The 24,645-nt window shown below is 41.5% G+C and overlaps 1 protein-coding gene across 1 annotated transcript in view; it reads right to left on the bottom strand.

Annotated features, from left to right (window-relative positions):
• LOC126393411 (potassium voltage-gated channel subfamily H member 3-like) overlaps positions 1-24,645 on the bottom strand; it is a 200,137-nt gene that overhangs the window by 150,431 nt on the left and 25,061 nt on the right. The window lies entirely within an intron of this gene.

Genomic DNA, 24,645 nt, shown 5'->3' on the forward strand with positions numbered 1-24,645 from the left:
TACCTGTCCCAGGGCCAGCTGCAGCTGTTGCTCACCGGTGTATCCCTCCACGCAAGATGTACTGACCCCCTACAAGTGCCATGCTAACCGCTGTCTCAATATGAAAATGATAGAGAAAGGGCATAACTCCCAAATCGTCTGAGTATTCTTTTCACATAATAATGCGGACTCAGCAGATGACTTGTTACCTGTTTATTCCTCCTTACACCGAACGTACACGGCTGCTTCTCATTGTTTCCAGTAGCACACAACGGTTACTACATTACCCAGAATAACTTGAGGCTCACACTACTACGGTAGCCTTAGTAGCTCAAAATACAGAACAGATTAGATTAGATCAGAACAGAAACACGACAGGAGAATTTACTGAGTAATTTTGCTGTTTCCACTAATTACTTGGACTGATCTGATGTTAGTTAATCCTCTCGCTCTCCAAAACAAATGCATGCGGTAATTGCCGGCTGCAGTCAGAATTTTATGACACCAGGCTGTGGGTGTCATACCGCTTCAACCAAAGGGGCGCTATAATCAACGAAAACGAAAAGTTCCGCACAGCTGCTTTAATGCATCACCTGACCTGTTCTCATTCTGATTAAAGGCAGGTGTCCTGAAATAAGTGTGGAATACGTCATGGGGTTACAGTCTCCACCCGCTGTGTGTTTGGTTTTGTCTTAGTTTGATGAATTAGTTTATTACCACGTTAATATGAATTTTTTTTTTGTAAAATCCTGTTTATTTTGGGGATTTTTGGGGGGAATTTCTTAATTTGCTTTGATGCAGCAGTAAGAAGAAAATCAGTTTATAGCTTCACCCAGCAACTCTACATACATCCGTCAAACCAATCAAGTCTTAAACCTCCAAAGCACCCTGGATCGTCAAACAGCTTATAAACATCAGAGTGAAGTGGTTTAGATATAAACATCTTGGTTTGGCTAAACATTCATATTAGGGCTGGGCGATATGACTAAAATCTCATATCATGATATAGGTCATTTCATATCCCGATAACGATACATATCACGGTATAGCACATTTTAATCCAATGAATAAAAAGTTGCGCAGTGCAGCGCAGCAGAGACAGACAGCGGACTTTTATAAACTTATGTTACTGTAAGTGCCATAAAATCTTTGCGAATTAAAAAGCCAAGAAGAGTAGTTTATCAATGTGATCCATGCAAAAGATGGACAGACTCCAAATGACGAAAAATATTGCTGTAAAAAGTGTAATTTGCGTCACACCGATATAAACGATAGAGTAAAATATGAAACGACAGACATTTTTCTCTCGTCACACGATATATATCGTCATATCGCACAGCCCTATATAGGAAGCAAACAGCAGGCTCCCGGGTGAAAGTCCAGTGTTTGTTGGATCCATCCACCATCCCTCACCTCTGCTCTTTAGAGACTTTGCAGCTACTTAGGTTACGTTGTTATCCAGCGGCGTGTCAAAATGATGCTGTCCAGCAGCATCTAGCAGTGTATCATGTCACTGAGAAATAACTGCTTCTCTTGTCGGTGTCCGACAAGAAAATCGCTGACCAAGTGGCAGCATTTGACAACTTGAGTGTGAGAACAGATTGTGTAAGCAGCATTTTCAATTTGAATATTCCTAATAAAGACTTTTCACAAAAGTAGCATTTTCCAATAAGATATGTGGGATAAGTCACAATTACTTTTCGTTTAAAGGAGCATTCTTTGGGCATGTACATATCACATTTGGACTTTGGACATTTACTCGGGTTTTTACCACAGTTTGGAACTCACAATGTCTTGACTGTTCACAGTCCGCTCTGTGCTTGTACACAAACCAGCTTGCCAACAGTTTGCAAGGCTGGTGTAGAGGTGCATGCCCGAAAGAAAACCCCACTTTTCTGGTCGGAAGGAGAAACATACTTTTAAACATTATTAAAAACTTGGATAAACAGGTTTTTGAGTATGCATGAATATCACAACGCCAACTTTTTCAAGAAGGTGGCCGAAAGAATGAAAGAGGGAGGCTGTGTTTGCACGGTCGAACCAGTCTGTTACCAAAACTTTGAAATAATCGTTATGTGATGCAAAGAAACAAAATGGCACAAGCAGCTCCAGGCATTAAACTTCTCCACATTAAGGCACGTTAATCACGGCTGCATGTAAACAGGAATATTAATGAAATATTCACGTCCTTTAGCCATGTAAACAGCTCAGTGGGAATATTTTCATTTTTTGGAATACGGGCAAAAACCAGTTTCTCTCCGACGCTCTCTCCTTCTATAGGAGGTGGAAAAATGTGTGTGTCTCTTTCTTTTTCTGTGTGTGTGTGTTGATGGTTTTGTAATACTGCATTATCGACCCTAGATGTGTATTGTAGTATTGACCCTGTGGATCATTAGATGTCTGTGAGGCCTGTTCATTACTCTGACCATTGATCTAGAAAATTCCTATATCCAGCTTCTGCTTCCAACACTGAGAGGCAGGCAGCTTTTCAATAGTGGTCCTCTCAGGCCTTACTAATTCATGAAGCTGTGTATGTGTGTGAGTGTGTTGTATGGCTTTTGGGTTACGGTTGAATTACGTGCGTGCTGAAGAGGGCGCAGTGTAATGGTTGGGTCAAGAGTGCATGTGTGTCATTGCCAACACATTATCCACCGTTTAGACATATGATCACATTGAGCTGCTGCTCTGCGGCTGCTGTTTGTGTAGAAACAACACGTTAACAGAATCAGAAGGCAGCACCATGTTCACTGCTCGTCTCTGCTGACTCAGGTGTGTACGCACAAAACACACATATACTGTTACACACACACACACACACACACACACACACACACACACACACACACACACACACACCGGCTGCAAAGAAGCTGCATATCAAACCTCACCTATGTTTAAGGTGGAATTTAACAGTGTTTATGAGTAAGAGTATCGGAAACTGTCAAGGTTATACTTCCATAGTCAGATGTTGCCTGATTATGTTTTCACTGCATTTAGTGAGTAAATGAGTGTAATGCTTACACGCGCAAACAAAAACAAAGCTTTCAGAACAACATTCAACCTCTCAAGGTTAGAATAATTTCTGTTTCTTCAACCACACACACTTCACAAACACACACACTTCACAAAGGCAGTCTTTCACATAAAAGCTTGCATAAACACACACACACACACACACACACACACACACACACACATGCTGCTATTATACCTGCAGATGATGTTGTATTTACATTTTTTCCTTTATTTTGTAGGAGCCTTTCTGTCCCTTCTTATTTTTATTTAATGTTATTCTGTGTCTCTTGCCTTGAGTTTTAGGAGAAGTCTTTGTCTGTGGGTTTCAATACATCTTCATGGACAAAACTTCAAACTTTTCCAACAGTTCACATCATGAAAATTTTTTTTTTCTTTGTCCTACTTGCCCAGCATTTTCAGACACATCAGATTCAAGCTCTACTCAAACATAATTTCAGGTAGCTGGCATACATGAAGAGAGATACGTCCGTAATGATTAACCCGGTCTCACTCCAAAGTCGTCAAAATGCGGTGCTTGGTCAGTGACTTCCTGCATCAGACATCAACAAAAAAGGCGTCCTTTAACGCTGGCGTGATACCTGGCTGGTCGCCGTTTTTGTTTAATGATGTCAGGAGGAAACGCAGCAGGACAACAATGAAAGTTAAGGTGGCGGAAGTCTGAGTAGGGCATGAGGGCGGGGTGGTGGATGGGTCCAACAACCACCGACTTTCACCCGGGTACAGGTGTTCGTTTCCTTGTAAAGCCAAACCCTGTTCTTTTTTCCTAAACCCAACCACATGCGTTAGTTGTTGAAAGTTAAAAAAAAATATCAATTTGCGGTGTTGTACCGACGTAGTGCTTTTATTTTGAAAGAGACTGTATGCAAACTGTACATTTCCTGTGAAACAGAAGTGTATTTTGAAAACAGACAATGCATGTAACAGGCTGAAGTTGACACAATGTCCCAGAACGTCAACAACCAACACACCCAGGGTACCTTGGACGTCATATGTGGACGTGGAAAGTCCATGACCAAACGTGGACATGTGACGAGGTCGCAGTGAGGATGTGTCGGATAGTAGGCAAAACGTCACAAATTGACGCATATTAGAACATTAGAACTATGCTGTTATGTTGCATAATGTAGAAGCTTATCCATGGAAAATCACTGTATCTGTTTCATTACACACAACAAAATTCCAAGACTTTTCCATGATTTTCCAAGATTTTTACAAATTCCATGACTTTTCCAGGCCTGGAAAATACTAGTGTGGAATTCCATGACTTTTCCAGGTTTTCCATGACCCTGGGAACCCTGTGTATGAGCTTTAAGCCTCCCACCTCTCCTGCACAACCTCTTATTTGCTTTGAATTCATGTTTATCTGAGATGTAACTGTCACTGTGCACATAACATATATTTTATAAAGGCTGCAAATAAATAAAGTAGAAAAATAAACACTTGAGCTGCACGTCAGATGGTCTGCTGCGCATCTGAAATGAAGTTGTGGCACTCCACACAAACCCAGAGCTCACACTAAAGCCCATAGTGAAACAGACGCTCACAGTCAAACTGCAGGGAGGCTTCATTTGAGCCCCTCTCACACATGCCCTGCAGCCCTGAACTGATCTCGACATTACCCAGAGGGGCTGTATGTGAGAGCACAAATGTCTGAATCAGTTAGACCAGACATGAACTGGACTTCACATGAAGATGACAAAAGAAATGTCTAACTGGAGAGCAGGGCTGCCCCCCTTGAAACTAGACCCACAACTACCAATTATTTTCATGAGAAAAAAAGTGAAAAATGCTCATCACAATTTCCCAGAGCCCAAAGTGACGTCTCCAAGTTGCTTATTTTGTCCAACCAACAGCCCAAAATCAAAAGACTCTTCATTTAGTATCATCAATGATGAAGACAAGCAGTAAATTCTCACACTGAAGAGGCTGGAATCAAAAAATGTTTGACTTTTTTGCTTAAAATTACTGAAAAAAATCAAAATAGTTGGCAGTTAATTTTCTTTTAAATAACTAACATCGATTTATGAACTAATTGTTGCAGCTCTCTTCATGACATATAGAAAATCAGAGGTTTGAAGAATGTAAATGTTTGTTAATGGAGAAAAAAAAAGTTTGTATGTGCTTATAGAAATGTATAAACTGAATTGATCTGTTCCATAAGATGGACCAGTAACAGATGTACGGTATAAAATGCTCCAGAAACACTTGTGAATGTTGGGCTGCCCTTCAGGCAGGATGATGCAGGATGAGGTGAAAACACATGCAGCTGATCCAGAGGCAGACAGCAGACATGCAGAGATGTTAACAGAGAGAAACAGAGACTGGAAGTTAGAGCGCAGCACTGAGGCTACTGAGGGAATCTGGAGAGAACAGGTTGAGAAACTTGAACAAAACAGAAAAAACAACAACAGGCTGGTAACACAAACTGATGCAACAAGCTGTTGTGTTGTTGTTGTTCTGAATCAAGACTGGGGAGCAAACCATCATTTCAAAACAGCTCACACAGCCAAAATAATGTCTGTGATTATTTTTCACTTCTTGTTCCTGTTTCTCGGGAACATTACTCAGACATATACCATCATTTTAACACTGTCTATACATCGCCAAGAACAGTGAGACCTGCACTCTATTCAAGGACCCACAAAAGCCTCCAACTTCAGAGAGGGGACACAGACCCTCGAACTCAAACTCAAGCTCAACCTCTGACTCAAAGCCACCATTAATGACGTGAAATGTTTTACACTCTTGCATCTGTTTCTTCAGACTCACAGCTCTTCTCCTGAAACTTTTATGAGCACAGCGTGTGCCTTTGACTCTTCTGAATCAACCTGTTTTTTAGTTTGTTTTTCCAGCACAGTTAGTGAGATGTTTGATTTGACCTGGTCACGTTCAAGCACTTTCAAGAGGAGCTGGAAGTGTGATGATGAGTTTGTTTTGCTAGTTTGGAGGAAAAACACTTGACTAACATGTCAGGAGTTGAGCAGCACGACAGAGGAAGTGGATTAAAAGATTCTTAAAAAGATATTTCCCCCCTTAAATAAACTGCTTGCGGTGCAAATGACAGTAATAAAATGTAACACAACTTTTTGGCCACTTTTAAGCTAAGTGGATGAAAATGTGGTGCATTTTTTGTGTAGATTACATTTCTTAAAATCATCTCAAGGAGCTGAAGCATTGACCAATATGACTGCAGTTCATCTGAATTTTACCTTCGGCAAGATGTGACACTCCAATCAAACTTTGCAGGGAGGGAGCTTTGCATTTCCAAAAAATTTCCAAAGAGCCAGCAAGATCTATGTGGTGTCTCCAAGCCAAGAAAAACAGTCTATTATGCTCACCAAGAAGAGGATGGGCTCACAAAAGCGGAACCAAACTGGCACCAGCAGCACTCTAACCCAACACAAACAGGGAAACAGTTCAAATGGCGCTCAAACCTGACAGTTCTTCTGATGTTGAGTCAAACCGTTTGTTTTTTAACTGATGCTTCATGATGCAGAACATGTCTACACTTAATTCGGCTTCTATAGGTGGGACGATCATGATGTAAGGTGGCTTGTGGACGTGACCACTGGGTTAGGCTAACGTTAGCAATGTAAGCTGTGAAAAAGTGCTGTATGTGGTTTTTCAGCTGCAGCAACCGGACAGTAAATGTCACATTGGTCAAGTTTAGTTTAGTTTAGTTTAGTTTCACTTTTGCCGCTGTTATCCGACTCCCAGGAAACAGGTCCAACCACTATATCTGCTTTCCTTGGCTCAGAATGCACAGGCTACTGGTTTTAACTTCAGGGATGCATGATAATATTGGCACGTCATCAGTTTTGGCCAATATCAGCTTTAAAACAAATAATTACAATTGGCCAACATGCTTTTTCTTATTTTGCACAATGAATGCATATTTCATACATTGAAAAGTATTGTATTTCATGTCTCCATCTGCTGCTGGGCCGTCACGATAACAGTATGCATGTATAATATGATGTTAGGTGGCTATAATGATAGCGGTATCAGTTGTTGGCCAAATAAGTTGTTACATATATGATATCGGCAAAATTCCATTATCCTGCATCCCTGCCCTGGTTTTTTGTAACTCATCAAAACTCTCAAACTCCATCTATCAACACTTAAATAGTCTGAATTACAGTGTTGTACACAGCACTCCAAGTAAACCACCATTCTTGTGACGTCACCAACAAGCTTGTTGAAAGATGGCTGCGCCCTGCTGGCAAAAACATGAAGTGCTCTCTGGTTCTGTAGTAAATCTAGGTGGGTATCACGTTGGATTCTTTCCTGAGATAAAATCTAAACAAACCACAGTCATATTGTTCATTTTTTCATCTCTACTTTAAATGGTTTTCTCAATGACTTTTTCGTATGCACAAACCTGCGGAGAAAAGAGAAACGAAACACTAAATAGAAAGTAAGTACACGATAACTCGATAATCAGCCATATGGATACAAGAGGTGCCTGGAAATGTCCTGATTCACAGAGTGCAGCCACAGTGATTACCGCCGAGCTATCAAAGCAATACGAGTGTACGACTGACAGCCAGATATAATAATTGGACAGAGACAGACAGATGGAAAGACAGGTGGATAAACAGAGCGACGGTTTGGATGGACGGACTGGCAGATGAATAGATAAACAGATGGACAGACAGAAAGGCAGAGGGGACTTTAATACTGCTCATAAAGGGAGAGAGAGAAGTGGACAGACAGACTTATAAATAGAACTGTGGAGACACACACACACACACACACACACACACACACACCCCCGATCTGAATGTTATTCTTCCGCTCGATGTGGATGTGTGTGTGTCTCTATGTGTGTGCGTGTGTCAGTGCCATTCAGAACTGGAGAGATTGCTATTTGACGCTCATTTCAGACCTGATAAATCGTTGCCTGATTTTCAACAGCCTGGAGCTACAGTACCTGCACACACACACACACACACACACACAGTACACAGGTGCATGTGGCAAAACACCAGCCTTCATCACACATCGACCATATTTACACGTGCACAAGAAACCAGGTGGAGGCAGGAAATCAGAGAATGTGAGGTCTTATCTACACGCTGCCATCTAACATAACACAGGCCGACATATTTCAGGTGCATTAGTGATCTCTGACGCTGCTGCTTGCAGAGTCTGTACTGACTGTACAGACAGTTTTCTTACTAAGCACATTCTGTTCAGATGCAAAAATCCATTTTCTCTGATCTTCTAAGTTTTGGTTCCAGTCTGAGCGTCAATTTAAATATTTTGGATTACTGTGCTGAAGAAAGCAAACAGACACTTGGCTAACTACCACCCTGCTGCCACATGGCTGTCATTCTCCAATTGATTGGACGATCAATGTCAAGACGGTGTCTCTGGTTGGATTTCAGCTCTCAGATAAAAATGAGTCATTCTAAAAAGGATCAGACCGGATCATCAATCCAGTCTTGGTTTTGATCAAACCATCAGTATGTGTTGTTTAGAACTTTTTAATGGGATTGGGATACCTCTGATCCAAATAATCAGGATTACCTGACCCCAGCAGAAGGGCGGATTCAGGGTGAATTTCAGGTCCAAAATGTATTCAAAGTTTTGAACTGGTCAAATATATATATATATTTATGTGTCCATTACTGTACCAAAGTATATAAGGCTCCCTATTAAGCCTTTCAGTACAGCAAAGTAAAAACAAAAGTGGAAGGTTACTGTGGACTGACACATTCTCACTCCAACCTCGTCACACATCAACATTTGGTCATAGACGGTACCCTGGGAGCGTTGACTTCAACTTCAGCCTGTTACATGCATTGTCTGTTTTCAAAATAAACTTCTGTTTTCACAGGAAATGTACAGTTTACGTACAGTCTCTTTCAAAATACCGGTACAACACCTCAAATTGATGTTTTTTCCTTCAACAAACGCACATGGTTGGGTTTAGGAAAAAAAGAACAGGGTTTGGCTTTACAATCTTACAGGAAGCGAACATCAGCCTCCTCGGTGATCAGTGGTTGTTGGACCCATGCACCACCCCTCCTGCCCCCCGACTTGGACTTTCATTGTTGTTCCACTGCGTTACCCCCTAACGCTGCCAGGCGCTGTTACACAATAACCGAGACCGGCCGTGTATCATGCCAACGTGAAAGAAAGCGAGGCTGCAAAGCTGTGCCAGCGTCATTATGTTATGTAGTCTCATTTACCAACTTGTTAGCAACCGCCTTTTTTAAGCCACATAAAAGCTTCAAAATAAAAGAGTGGAGTATTTACTGATGTATTTTATTTTGTAGAACAAAACGTGAAAGTCTCTTAAGCTCTTAAGCTTATTTCAGGCGTAAAAAAAAAAACCTTTAAAAAAAAAACACTGAATTCAAACTCTAACTCATTTCTGGGTTTCAGGGCTCATTCCTGGGGCACTCTGACACTGTGATATGTAATCCCATTTAGAGCACTGGTTATCCATGTCTGGCAATCTTGGAAAATTAGTACCATGATCAGGGTAATCCAATCCATTGTTGCTTTAAAAAAATGTCACAAAAGTAAGATGATGACATGACCCTGGACAGCACAACATGGGATTTCCAAATCTGGATCAGGTTAAATTTTTTTAACAACTCGGCCAGAGGGAGGAGAAAGGAAACACCAATGCAAGACAGTTGCTGTTCTGCCGAGTATTACTGAAACCATAATGGACGGTGAACGATCCTTGAAGTATTTTCTGCATTTACACATTAACCTAAATGGACTGAAACTAGTTCCCAACACCCAGCAGACAATGCAGGAGAAACTCAACGGGGTTCAGAGAGGACCCACATCCTTTAGCCTTCTACCGCTCCTCCACTGAGAGTGGACTGGCATCCTGCATCTCAGTGAGGTACACCTGCTGCTCAGCAGCATACAGGGGAGCTCTTAAGAGGGTCATCAGCACTATGGAGAACATCACCTGCTGCCCTCTGCCCTGCCTGGAAGACATCTCCAGCTCCCGCTGACTCTGCAGAGCCAAAAACACTCGAAAGGATTTTTTCATCCTGTACACCACCTGTTGACCTGCTGCCCTCTGGCAAACACTGCAGCACAGTTACAACACGGACCAACAGACTTTAGTAAAAGTGAAAGGGATTTAGAGCGTCTTTAGCTTCTGCACTGTGATGCATTTCCCAGGTTAACGGAATATTGAGCGGTGTAAAGTAGCAAGAGAGATTTAAATTAAATCCTTTACATTTAATTGGACCACCAAAATGGGGCGGGCTGAACACACTGTCGGCTCGACAAACACTTAACTTACTCGGGGCACAATATATCTGAAAGCGGTGTGCAAAGTTGCTTCTGTTTCCAGGTTGCATGAGATGTTTCTGTGAATCAGTGTGTGAACAGGCTTTGAGGTGCGTTTGTCTGGCTGTTGTCAGCTCAGTAAAGGCAATAAAGGCTTTCTATTCTATTCTATTATATTTACACTCAGACGTCACGCTGAGGCAGGTAAGTGTGTGTAATTCCCATAGATGTGACAATAAATCATTGCTATGGTGGACCTGTTCCTTTGTGGAGTTTCTGACAACATGAGCAGGTCTTTGCAAATGTTTGATGAAGACAGAAAATGCATTTCATGTGTTTATCAGGTCTGAGGCAGAAACACAATGCATTCTGGTGCGAAACACTAAATGGGAACAAAACTATGTTTGTTTACAAGAAAGCTCCACAGGGGTAAGTGCATGTGAAAGCACTGGAAAGTCTTGTGTCTTTAGTTTAACCACAGTTTTTTTGTTACTATAGAAACTAAAACCTAAGACAAATTTAGTTTTTCATGAGAGAAGCAGCCACACATGAAATGCTGAGGTTTTTAGGAACAGGGCGAGATTTCATGTTTTGCTGTGAGGAAGACGGGCGACGAGTTTTACTGGCACGTCCCTTCAATCAACAAGACAAGTGTCGCATTTTTACTCCAAATATATCGGCACTTGTCAGACTGCTTTGCTTGGAACCTGCAATCCATCAAATGCTTTCACTGGAGTATTAAGAGTATATTAAGCCTGAATGTGTTTTAAACTCCAGCAACAAAGAAGCAGACCACTCTGTCTGCACAACTGTGTGTGTGTGTATTCACCAGAATCTGTGTCCAAGATTCATTTAAAGGTCCAGTGTGTAAGATTTAGAGAAATTTAGTGGCAACTAGATTTGAGAATCGCAGATTTATAACACATTAAACTTCTCCCATTACAAATGAGTGTTGCTCCCATGCTGTTTGGCACGTTGCAGACGTGCCGCTCGCCCAGCACATACTATGTGTGCTCACCTTGTTTCAAATCCAGACGTTCAGGAGGTTTTTGCCACAAGCTGAATTACGTGCAGAGGTCTCTTTCTCTTCAAAACAAACTGACGCTGTGATTTAAAACTCTGGACAGAGCAGTTTCATATTAAAAAAAATCTGTTTCTCCGATGCTGTTTGGCATGTCATAGCCAGGCTGTTAACCTATCACCTGCTAATCTGTGCGCACCTTTTTAAACCAGTTAAAAGTCTGAATAAAGCTGTTTCACATTTAGAAAAATCTGTTTTTCTGACACTGCTCGTCACGCAGTGGCTTCTTACAATAATAATAGTAATGATAATAATGCATTTTAGTAATAGGCACCTTTCAAAGCACCCAAGGACACCTGACAAGACACATTCACTCAGTATGTGTGTCACCATTACACCATCCAGAGCGAGAATATGGTTTGTCCGTTGTGGGCTACTGTAGAAACATGGTGGTGCAACATGGTAATCTCCATATACGAGGACCTGCTGATATAAACGGCTCATTCTAAGGTAAGGAAAACAGAGTTTTCATCATTATATAGTAAGATAGTAAGATATAGTAAGATTCCTGCTGGACTTTTAAAGGATTAGCATTTCAAATGCATTCAGCAATCAATCAACAACAATCAACTGACGTGAGATACAGGCCCACAGGCAGGCAGCACGACGTCATGCTGTGTCTCCATGATGGTTACTGTTTAGCAGTGACAGGTCTGGACCCTTTCAGGAGGTCAATTTACCAAAGGAGAGAAGAGACAAGGGCAAATAATTTCCACGCCTCAACTGTCACAAGAGATTCACACACACACACACACACACACACACACACACACACACACACACGTGCACGAAGACAAAGCTACATCATGATTAAATAAACCCTTCTTTCTGATGCTGTCAGTCCTGCAGGTGGCCGTTCCTTCTCTGTGAAGACTGAACTCTATCACTCACAGCTCATCAAACATGGTGACACTAAACATCAACGTCACTGGTCCTTTATGCCTGCCAGTGTTCCTCATCTGTCCACACATATTAAACAAATCATGGCTGATCACTTAGGCATCGGTTAGTTCACATGGAGCATGACATGGACACTGGCATTGGTCCTCTGTCTCACACAATGGAGGCACTAAAGGGAAGAAACCGACCAAGGATCATGACTGAAGTGAGAACTGAGACCATTCTTCAAGAGTTTGTCACTAACATTCATCAAAACGTGCTGGCCAACACTCTGACAGGTGACTTATGAGGCCAGCATGTGGAGGAAACAGACTAATGTTCTAGTGACGGACCAGAGCAGTGACACTGAATGCAACACAAACAAATACTCCACATCTTAAACAAAAATGGGAAAAAGAGCTAAAGATAGATATTCGTTCAGGAACACGGGAAGTGCTCTCAGGAATCAAACACATGGAGTGCAATAACACAGACATGAATGACCCATTCATGATCATACTCAGGATGTTTTGTTTACATGAACACAGAAATCAGGTTATTCATATTCCCTGTATACATCCCACTTTCTTTCAGAGTATTCCAGCTGGAGCATGGAGAGAGTTTCAATGAAGGATAGATATTAGATTCTTTCGGACTCTCCACATTGTATCCAGAGTGAACCCCAGGCACAGAGGTATGTACTGGAGAAATTATGGAGAGAGAATTGCAAACCATATGTTCTGGGGTTGTTTTTCTGTCCTCCTGGACCATTTCTCCTCTAATCATCAGGCTGTAACCTGTGACAGGCTGTTATGGTTCCACAACTATCACACATTCACATGGTTTATGACAAAAATCACTTGATGAAACGGCGAGAGGAGAGGGAGAGACGCTGTGCTGCTGCCAGAGGAGCCGCTGACTGAGTTCCCCCTGAGCGCTAAGTCACTCAAAGAGTCTGAGAGGTAAAACATTCAGGACGCCACAGTTTATTCCACACTACTGAAGATGCTCCTCTTTTTGGAACCTCTGCGGAGTCAGTAAGGATTTCACTTTCAGCCATGCTTGTTGCAAAATATCAGAGCATCATGATCTGAATTTTTCATATCACATTAAAAATTATACCAGTATTATTGTGAATTAGATAATATGGCACACCCCTAGTCAAGCATCTGGAATGGTTTCAAAACATACAAAAGATGACCCCCAAAAAGTCGAGTGCCAGAAACGCCAAAGAAAACTGGTGAGTCAGAGCTACAGCAAATGTGGCAAATCATCTGAAGACTTTAAGTCAGAGCTCTGCTGTATTGCAAAGTTGTTTTTTTAGTTACTATGGCAAGGATTACTGTGAGCTGCATACTAACAAGATGGCTAACAGTCAAGTTATTTTTGGATGCAATGGCTGAAAACTGATGTTTCCAAAAATGTCCTCTCGTCTCTCATCCCACTGAAGCTTCGATTAATCTGAATATTCCTTAATGAAGCTTCAGTGCCCAAAAACTTTTATTCTGGACAGCCCTAAAAAATGTATATGAATTTCAGCTGTATTATGCAAATTGCACATATTCTATTTCCTCAGAAAAAAGTGGCGTTGTTCCAGTGTGTGCTGGCAGCACTTCACCCCTGCACCCGCTGGAGTCCAGACTTCAGGGGAAGAGGGTCGACCTACAGGGTGAAAGAGGACTCTCTCTCCTCCTCCATATGTGCTGAAGGAGAGTGGATGTAAATGTGGGATGTGTCCCGAAACTGTGGGTGCCAAATAAACAAAAAGCTGCCAAAAAAAAAAAAAAAATGAATGCAAATGAAAACAGTTGAGACCGTCTCGGTTTGACAGAGAACACTACCTACTGCACCCTCCTTCATTTACTGCTGCTAAATATTTCATGCTCCCATCCAGACCTATCCGTCAACTCTGCATACACTGGTTCTGTCTGGGCCATCTGTCTGCTCTGCAAAGACTCGCCATGTCTGCTTCATCCATCTCTCCCTGCGTTCACTTTCTCATCTTGTGTTTGTCTTTAAATCGACGCTGTCTCACACTCTTTTGTTTAGAAAGCTGCCAAGAAAAGTTGCTAGAACTCACAAAATAATGTCAATTTGCATTTACATGTGATTGAGCAAGGATCAAATGTGGCGACACTGTATACTGATGTCTCTCTCTCTCTATCATTTTTCTTATTCCTCTACTGATAGCTCCACAACAAAGAGTATACAACACTAGTGTGCGCTCTGTAGATTAGTTATGTCTGAGGCACCTTTACCATCCATCCACTTACTGGTTTTGCTTTGAAATATGTTTTTCTTCAGCATGTATTGATTGTCTCGAGTGCTGAAATCAGTTAATCAACGAAGCTGTTATGTGTGAAGTGGCCATTTACAGTGCGGCACTACAGGGTTTCTTATTTCATACAAAAATCAAGTCATCAAGAATAAAGAAAAAGACTTAATAATCAAAGTTTCAGAGGACTCGCAGTTTTTCAAAGAAGGCTTCACTTCAGTTTAGTTTTACTGTGGTGTACTGCAGCATGGCTCTGCTTATATGAAAGTTTAGTGATCACTCTGGGGTAATGCTCGCTGGTGGGAAGCTCTGAAGGCAAAACAACAACTCAAGACCACATTTGAATACTTCTTTCTGATGTATTACATTGTTCTGTGACATCTTATTGTGTTTGCAACTCAGGGCCACAACAGTTTTTGAGCTCCTGCTACTTAAACCCCAAGTGGGAATGTGTCAGTATATTTTACAAAAGGTTGACTACCGAATTAAAAAAAAACACGTGTGTGTGTGTTTTTCATCTGAGCATGATTAAAAACAAAGGCCTATGTTTACAGACATTACAAATGTAAACAGACATTTGATGATATCAGAAACCATCGGAGTGAAAGTAACAGCAGGTTCATCGTGTGTCTCATTTTGTTTGCAGATGGATCACAGATTGTGCCTTTAACAGTGCATTTACCAGGTTTATGAGGTTAGATAATCAAACCTACTGTCCAAGCTGACGACAGCAACTGGATATTGTGATATTTCATTATTTAGCAGTTCTGCTGTGGATCTGTGTAAAAATTACAATCTATATGTGAATGAACTCAGGTGTCCAATAATTTGTCTTAAAAAAATCAATGAGTGGCAGGTGTATATGACGGATCACCCAGCCACTGTGGCCGGTGACCAAAAAGTAAATTTTCCACCCTGATGCACAAACACAAAGAATTGAATTATGCCCTTTAGGCTCAATCACACACACACACACACACACACACAGCCTCTGCATGTACACATTTACATTCACACAAAAGCCAAATACAGGACTGAACGTGTGACGAATGTGTATAATGTAGGTCTGAAACAATTCCTCAGAAACCAGAGTAACTGCATTACTGAATATAATTTGCACTGAAGCTTCGTTTCGTCCCTATAACCACACAGCGCACTGCGTTTCACAGGGATGATTATTACTGTGGCACAAGGCGCTAAGGCTTTGGACAGGTGATGTGATTTGACAGGGCGGACTGTGAAATGGAGGAAGAGACAATATAGCGAGAGAAGAGAAGAGACAGGCCAGAGAAAATGACAGGAAGTGTCCAAAGTCTGAGGTCATTTCGAGCTGAAACTAAACCAAAACTCTGAACAGTTTATCTACAACACATTCTCACTCTGACCTCGTCACACGTCGGATTTTCTATATCGAGATATGACGTCCAAGGTACCCTGGGTGTGCTGGTTGTTGACGTTCTGGGACGCCGTGTCAACTTCAGCCTGTTACATCCATTGTCTGTTTTCAAAATACACTTCTGTTTTCACAGGAAATGTGCAGTTTGCATACAGTCTCTTTCAAAATAAAAGCACTACGTTGGTACAACACCACAGATTTACCTTTTTTTCCTTCAACAACACACACATGGTTGGGTTTAGGAAAAAAAGAACAGGGTTTGGCTTTACAATCTCACAGGAAGTGAACACCGGCCTCTCGGGTTAAAGTTGGTGGCTGCTGGATGCCACCAGGCGCCAGGGGAAATGACGACCAGCCGCGAATCATGCGGAAGTGAAAGGATGGCTTTTTCCTCACTGTCTGATGCCGGAAGTCACTGACTAAGTACTGGATCTCGATGACTTGGGAGTGACTGGGTTGGTATCGACTGTAAAACCAAACCAGCCGACCACAATGGCGTGACGTCAATGCTTCAGCATATCAACAGAGAGCATCCAGTCTATGGAGCCGACCTGACACAAGGTAACATTAACAGCATTAACATATGACTTCTAGCTGAGCTGAAGGCTCACAAAGAAATTATGATTTTCAACCAGCTCTGTGTCATTGCAATATGGGCAGTAACGTTAAATATTAGGGAATGCACCAATTGTGAAATTCTGGGCCAATATCGATTCCGATATTTAAAATTACTATTTGGCCAATAGCAGATACCATCACATAGTCTATTTGCCAAACAGTCTGTAACTATTTGTCTTGTGCCTGCTGATTAATCTAAGTTTGTGAACATAAGCTTCGAGCCCTGCCTTTAAGCATGCGCAAACTGATGTGTGTGGAAAAATATCTGTGAATGTCATCTTGCCAATAGGCCGATAGCAGTCAACAGGGCATATATGGGCTAATAAATAAGTCTCTATTAAATACAAATAAACAATGCTCTGCCTCTCTTTGGGCTGCCAGCACCTGGAGCTAATCCAACAGCAAAAGTTTACAAGATGACATGAAACTCAGGGACCCTGACAGCGGATGAGTGGTGAGCTCCCGGCCACATGGAGGGAAGCCTAACACTGTTCATCTGCACAAACAGCCCACAATGCAGTGACACAGAGCTGTTTGAAAATTGGCAAAGTGTGCTTTTAAGAACGTCAATCAATATGGTGGTTGGTCAGACTCTCACATTTTGACTGCAGCTTTATTTCTCCTGTTTATTTTCTTGTGAAAAACTCAGAATAAAACGCTGTAGTCAATTTGTGGAAGCCCGAGCTTCATTCATGTTATTATTACAATAGTCACACACAAACAAACACAGGAACACACACACACCTACTCCCCTCATAGTGATGCATAAAATCCTCCAAAAAACAAATTATCAGGTGATGTGAGTAGCAATTAGGGCCTGATTACTGTCTGCAATTTGAGCAATAAAAATGATGATTTTTCTAAAAGGAAACCAATTAGTCGTTCATTAAGAAACCTGTCTTATTTTCTCTTTCGCATATTTACTACAGCTCTTTCACAAAGCCAAAGTATTTCTTATCTGATCATTCAATTAATTGATGGATTTCTAAAAATAGCTGACAGCTGCAACTCTAATATAATGCAAATTCATATGCAGCACCTCCTCTTACGTCATGGTCTGAGCATTGTTTCCTTCATTCAGTGTCACAAAAGCACAAACTAATTACGCTGCTTAAATGCTTCCCGTTCAATAAGTGAAAACGCACAAACACACACACACACAAACACACACACACACACACACTCACACGCCCACCATGATAAAAAGCAATTTCTGGAGGTTCTTCTGTGTATAATGTCTACAGCCTGATGAGAGTTAAATGGGAGGGGAGCACTCTGTGGAAGAGAGACGATTGAAAGATTGGCTCGAGATTACAATTTGCTGTCTGTGCTCTGAATTCTTGATGAGTTAGCGGAGAAGCAGGGGAATGTTTGAGAGAAGGTCGTCTTGTTACAACACCAACACGACGGCAAAACACAGACAGTAAAATGTAAAACATTCAGGAGCACGTTCACAGCGTTGTCTCGAAAAGGTCTTGAACCACTTTGTTTGATAAATAAGTAAAAAAAACACGGAGGCTCATATTCCTGCTCCACAAGTCACACAGTCTCATTTCACACTTAAGAAACTGAGCCTGATTGGTTTTTCCAGTCTTTGGTTTAAACAGTTCACATGGATTTTGATCCCTTCACATGTTCACCCAACATCAAATACTGACTCAAATACTCCACATGTGAGAAAGATACACATCGTGATAGGAAATAATAATACTGAACATCACAGATACATTTAAAGAATCTAACATATGAATGTCTTGTCACTTTTTTTTAATTGAGGCTTATTAACTATCAGCTTACATCTCACATTATTTGCAGGGTGCTATCTGGAGCCAAAACCCAGAAGGAGTCGTGATTGCAGCAGCATCAAAACTCAGAGCTTCAATTTATCTGCTCCTTTCAGAGATGGTGTGTCACAGTCACCTGCACTGACACAAACTAAGTGAGATTTAATGTGCAGACTTCTAAAGGCATAAAAAAAACAAATATAAGAGTGGTGTGTTCATCATTAGATTTCTTACAGAAGCCGACAGTCAAGTGGGTCGAGTCCTTTTTCCAGCCTGTCTCTGATTAATACATGCATTTGTATTCTGGTACTTTTCATTCCTCCTCACTCTTATTGCCGACTAGGACAGACGAGGTTGTGACATCCATGGTTTTTGTATATTTATTCTAAATATATACCTCAATTAAAATGAGGAGCCTTTCAGGACAGTTTTCTGAGAACTGATGTTTCAACCTGGATAACGAGAGCTCTTACATCCCAACATCCAGCTGTTCTTGCAGCGTGGACCGTTCACCCAGAAGCTGACCCTGACTGAGCCTGGCTGGCTCAGGCGTACAGAAATAAACTTGAAAGTTTGTTCAGGACACCTCACAGTGTTTAACAACCGTGTGCATGCATGGAACACTTTCTGTAAATCTCAGATGTGTGACCTAACATCAGGTATAAAGTACATGTCATTCTATTTGTGACTTGGAGTGATTTTAGTGATGATTACATCGTTATATACTTTGCAGAGCTGTACCCAACTCAGAATCATGTCAGTCGAATCAGATTTGGTTCCCCAATACAGATATTCAACTTTTCATTTCTTCTATTTGAGAGTTTGTACAAGTTCTGCAGGATGTCCAAGGTGACAATGATGTTAAAGTAACAAAACAAGCAAGCCAACTTAGCCATCCAAGCTAATGTCTGCTAACTACACTAATGATGGATTGGAAATGTGCAACAGCAATTTTTGCAGATACAAGATATCAAACAAAAGTACTGTATTAAGTTGCTGTGAGCTGTGAATTCACCACTTCTAAGCAGAAGATAACCTGATCTCAGATCCTGACGAGGCAAAACCTCTCTTCCTCTGTGCAGCTGCCTCCATCTCACTCGAACCCCTCTCCCACTGCTCAAACAACCCACTAACACCCGCTAACATTTGGCTTTTGTATGAACAGGAAAAGTTAAAATCATCAGTCACACCTGGGTCAAATGACTCCGATGACTGACTGATTAAACAAAATACCTTGACATCTCCTCCCAAGCGGCGCTCAAACTTGATCCAAATTAATCTACACCGAGTTTGAAAGAGAGATCGAATAAGTACAAGATATAAAAAAGGAGTAACCACCGAAAACTTTTCATAGGCCTCCATGCTGCTTTCTACTGCTTACTAACCTGTTTTCCAGTCTGTCCGTGACATCAAACGTGACACACCAGAAAACAAACAGCTACAGAGCCGTGTACACAGCTCTGGTCTACTGGCAATAGGAAAGGAGTCTATCACCCATTTCTCGCAGGTTTACCCATGTTTAAAAGACCCATGTACACACACTAATGTTGGTGAAAAAGGGGTCTCACAGTCACCCTGGGTCTGAGTCCACAGCCGCCTGTACCAGAGAGCAGCAGGAAAGCGAGGAGCGCTCACTCTGCAGCATTCCCAACCCAGCAACATTCCTGACCCCTTCCCAAATCTAATAATTCGAGTCATCGACTTTCATGGGGTAGACCTATAATATTATTGGTATTACGATGACGCCTAATCACCCACTGCTGCATCTTTGCTGTCTACATGACAAGAACAACAGCGGAACAGAAATGAATTTTGGACTTTATTGTCCCTCAGAATGTAAACTGAACACAACCACATCAAAAAATTCAAACTCTTTGTGCTGTGTTACTCACTTAAAACTAACCTGATGATTTAACTGAATACCTTTTTTATAAATGGATTCATACTTACAGTAAACATGGCCAGGTCCCCCCCAGGTTTTCCTCAGGAAATATTAGGCTTGGGAGAGGAAATACCACTCTGCTTCACATGCTGGTCAAGTCAATTTCATTTATTCAAAAAGTTTAGCCACAGGCGTGTATGGTAGTGACCACAGCCCATAGAAATATCCAATCAATTATCAATTTCTCTCTTTTCCCTCAGAGTCATCAGCTCGATCAGAAAGAGAAGAGAACCACAAGACAGTCTGTTAATATACTGTTAGAGGAGCTGTACATTCAATGTCATCTTCAGTCTCTAGTCAAATCAGGTGATTCCCAAACTAATGGTGCAGTTGAACCAGGATTAGTCAGGCAAAATCTAGTCTATACGTGATGTAGCAGACAGGACAGGAAACAACGCAGGCAGAGTTTTAAGCTGTATTATTTCCCCAAAGCAAAACTTTGTCAACATCCGTTTTACCTTATAAGATAAAGTTTTCAGTCTGTTCATCGACTCTAATTATTTTTATTGCAACACAAAGCAGACAGACTGACCAACGCTGTCGTAACACCTGTCAGAAATGCTGCATCCACCTGACAGACTGAACTGTGGGCCGATTTAACACCCTCTGTGAGGCCAGATGGATCACGTGCGTTTAACACTTCACATGCAGGTATCCTGCTAACTGAGTTGCAACACCCATTTATTTCCAGAGCATTTTATCCTCATATGTCACTGCTTGCAAATCGCATGTGTCATATCAAAGTCCTTCTTTCCTTCAGTGTTAAGAAATCCAAAATAAGTCCAGACGTTTGATATAAACACAGACGGCGCTTTTCTGATTGATTTCTCTGGTGCCTCCATCTTTGTTTTGATGAACTCCCTGCCAAATGCCAACAAAAAGGAATTGATTTTATTGTTCTCATACCAAAAGTTGTATTGAAATGTGTATTTGCAAAAAGTAATAATGTATAGACGAATTCGGCGAGCGATTTGTGTATGCTGCCATCTTGCAACGGCGCCATTGCTGTGGTGACATGTGTCAGTCATCAATTCATTATGCCGTCATTGTGAACTGACTCTCTACAATGACAGCATCATGAATAGCTGGATTGATGATGTTAGACAGTGGCCTCCGGTAACTGATGAAGGTATCTTAAATGAGTACCGATATTAATATAGAAATTAATCATTTGTTTGAGCGATAAGCAGGAAAGATTAGAGTAATAGGGAGATAATAGACTGTATCATTAAACACTGTGTAATATAACGTTAGCATACGTTACGTGTGCTGACGTTAGCAAGCTAGCAGCGTGACATTTAATCATTATGGACAGGCTACATGACCATCATCATGACATCATATTGAAGGCGATCAATATTGATCGCCTTCAATATGATGTGATGGTCGTCTAAAAGGCAGTGTAAAATTTGCCCGACCCATCCGCAGCTCAGGTAATTTTGATCCTCAATCAGAGACCTGTAATTGCCGTTTTTTTGGTCATCGGAGACCAGGCGATCAATAAAATATTCTTGAATACCTAAAACAAAACACAAACACGTGTTGTTGTTTTTAGTCACGTAGCCTGTCCATAATGATTAAATGTCACGCTGCTAGCTTGCTAACGTCAGCACACGTAACGTATGCTAACGTTATATTACACAGTGTTTAATGATACAATCTATTATCTCCCTATTACTCTAATCTTTCCTGCTTATTGCTCAAGAAATGATTAATTTCTATATTAATATATCATTTAAGATACCTTCATCAGTTACCAGAGGCCACTGTCTAACATCATCAATCCAGCTATACATGATGCTGTCATTGTAGAGAGTCAGTTCACAATGACAGCATAATGAATTGATGACTGACACATGTCACCACAGCAATGGCGCCGCCACAAGATGGCGGCATACACAAATCGCTCGCCGAATTCGTCTATATAATAAAAGACTGATACTTGGCGTCCGTGTATCGATAGGATATTGCCACGCTACATATCGCAATACTATGCTGTAGTAAGTTTTCCCCCACAGCTAGAAGATGAACCAAGATCCCACAACAGAGAAACAACATTCCTCACACACCATTGAATTTGTTATTTTAATAATTATCATGCTGTAATCAAACTGCCTGCACAATGCCTGCGGCACTCCAACAGTTTGGTTGAGGGAAAATCATGCGTAAAAAGTCTCCCCCATCAATTTGACACAGTGCCATAATTGCATAATCTTATGACTCCGGCAGGCTATATTAAGAAAGGTGGTAATAATGCAAACGGCTTGAAGCCACAAATTCAATGCATGAAAACTCACGCACACACACACACACACACACACACACACACACACACACACTGTACCCAAACGTGGGTGCATTCACACATACAGCCAATTAGTTTGACAGAGGAGAGCAGTGGAGTTAAGAGTAGCAGTCAGTCTGTTGCTTCTCCCCACAGCTGACAGAATAAGAGGAGAATGAGAGGGAATAAAATAATACCTGCTGAGGTTAAGACTCACACTGCACCACGCATACTAATTTACATAGATTTACATATCCTTTTTGGATAAAGGCAAATATTGTCAAACACATACACTTGAATAAAGCCCTGTCATCTTTTATAATAGTGACTGATATGACTAACGCTGTGTTCCCTCCAATTGCATGTCTACTGTGAGGTGGGCTGCCTGTCAGAGCCCAACAAATCTGAGGGATTAATAGCATCTGGAGCGTATTTGACCGGAGCAGCTCTGTTTATTAGCTAACATCTCTATCGACACGCTAATCCCTCTTGAAACATATGTCTTCAAAGATATTGGGACATATGCAACTGAACAAAGCCTCTCTGTTGCCGTCTCAGCAAATATTCTCTCTAGTTGAGCAAAATGTGAACATGTGGTGCTGCATGAGCTCCTAAAGCACAGGCCGCTCAGTCAGAGAATAAAGAGGCTGAGGAACACAACAACGGTTTGATTTTGTCGCTCGGACCTCGTAAAGCCAACTCAAGGCAGTCTGTCTTGTCCAGTAACAGGTGCATGTGATGTGTTTTTGCAGCAGACTCTCACTGACCAGCTGCCACTCCCAGAGCTGTGCCATGGAAAACAGCACTGGGTGTCTTTATTGGAACATTGCTTAGTCACCGTCCCTTTGATGCTGCAGCGGAGACTGGCCCGGCCGTCGCCTTCTCTAAAGTCAATATTTACTACGAATACACAAAAGCAGGAAGAGATGGCAAACTGGAGAGTAGTGGCCGAGCTAATGATGCAATATAATGGTCATCTACCAATCCAAAAACAAACAAATGGACATGAACATGTTTTATACAATATGACCATTTACACGCAGACATAAAAAGGTTCTTTGAGGCAGAAAGAAGAAACGCCTCCATAGAGAATCTCTGAAAAGGCTGTTCAGCATGTCGGCCCTCCTCAGTGAGCAGGTGGGAGGTAGAGAGTGACAGTCCCCAGGCACTCGCTGCCAAGTCCTGTTTGGGTCACTTGGCTCTGACACAGTGTCTGTTTGACTGACTGTCTGGCCGACTGACTGAAGAGAATCCAACTGCCCCGCACCACCTTTAACTCTCCTCCCAGCCATATGCCACAATCTATTTTTTCTCCAGGTGAGGGAGTCGAAGTCAATCACCCTGCCCTGTAGATTCATTTCAATCAGATGGGTTAAAGTTCAGAACACTCAGTATGTTTATGTCTGAGCAAGACCAGTGTTGGACTGTTACTGGAAGAACACCAAATGTTAAGAATATCTCCAATGAAAAGCATTAATAAAAATATTATGTCTAGGCTTTGAACATGAAGCTCTGATAAATTGTTGAAAAAGCAGAGATACAATAAATACTGTAGTTGTTCTCCCTTTGCAACAAAACTCTCCTTCAAGATAGAGACACTCTGAATAGAGCTGCAGCTGTAAGACGATTAATCAGTTAGTCAAAAGAAAGAAAATGAATCACCAACTATTTTCATAACTGCTTATTTTTCAAGCAAAATGACGAACATTTGCTGGTTCCAGCTTCTTAAATGTGCAATTTCACTGCTTTTCTTTGTCATTTCTGACAGTAAATGAAGAATATTTGGGTTTTGGACTGTTGGGTTGGACAAAAGAAGCAATTTGAAGACATCACTTTGGGCTCTGGGGAACTGTGATGAGCATTTTTCACTATTTCTGGACATTTTACAGACAAAACCATTTATCCTAAATTGTAAAAAATAGGGATGCACCGAATATTCGGTAACCGAATATATTCGGCCGAATATTGCAAAAAAACACACATTCGGTATTCGGTGGAATAAGTTAAAAGCAAGGCCGAATAATAGCGGCGTGTTTTGATAACGCAATCAAACAGCGTCCGTGACGGGCGGAGTAAAATGTCGGCAGTGTGGCGATCCGCCCGTC

Source organism: Epinephelus moara, chromosome 7, assembly GCF_006386435.1.
Source record: "Epinephelus moara isolate mb chromosome 7, YSFRI_EMoa_1.0, whole genome shotgun sequence".
NCBI lineage: Eukaryota > Metazoa > Chordata > Actinopteri > Perciformes > Serranidae > Epinephelus > Epinephelus moara.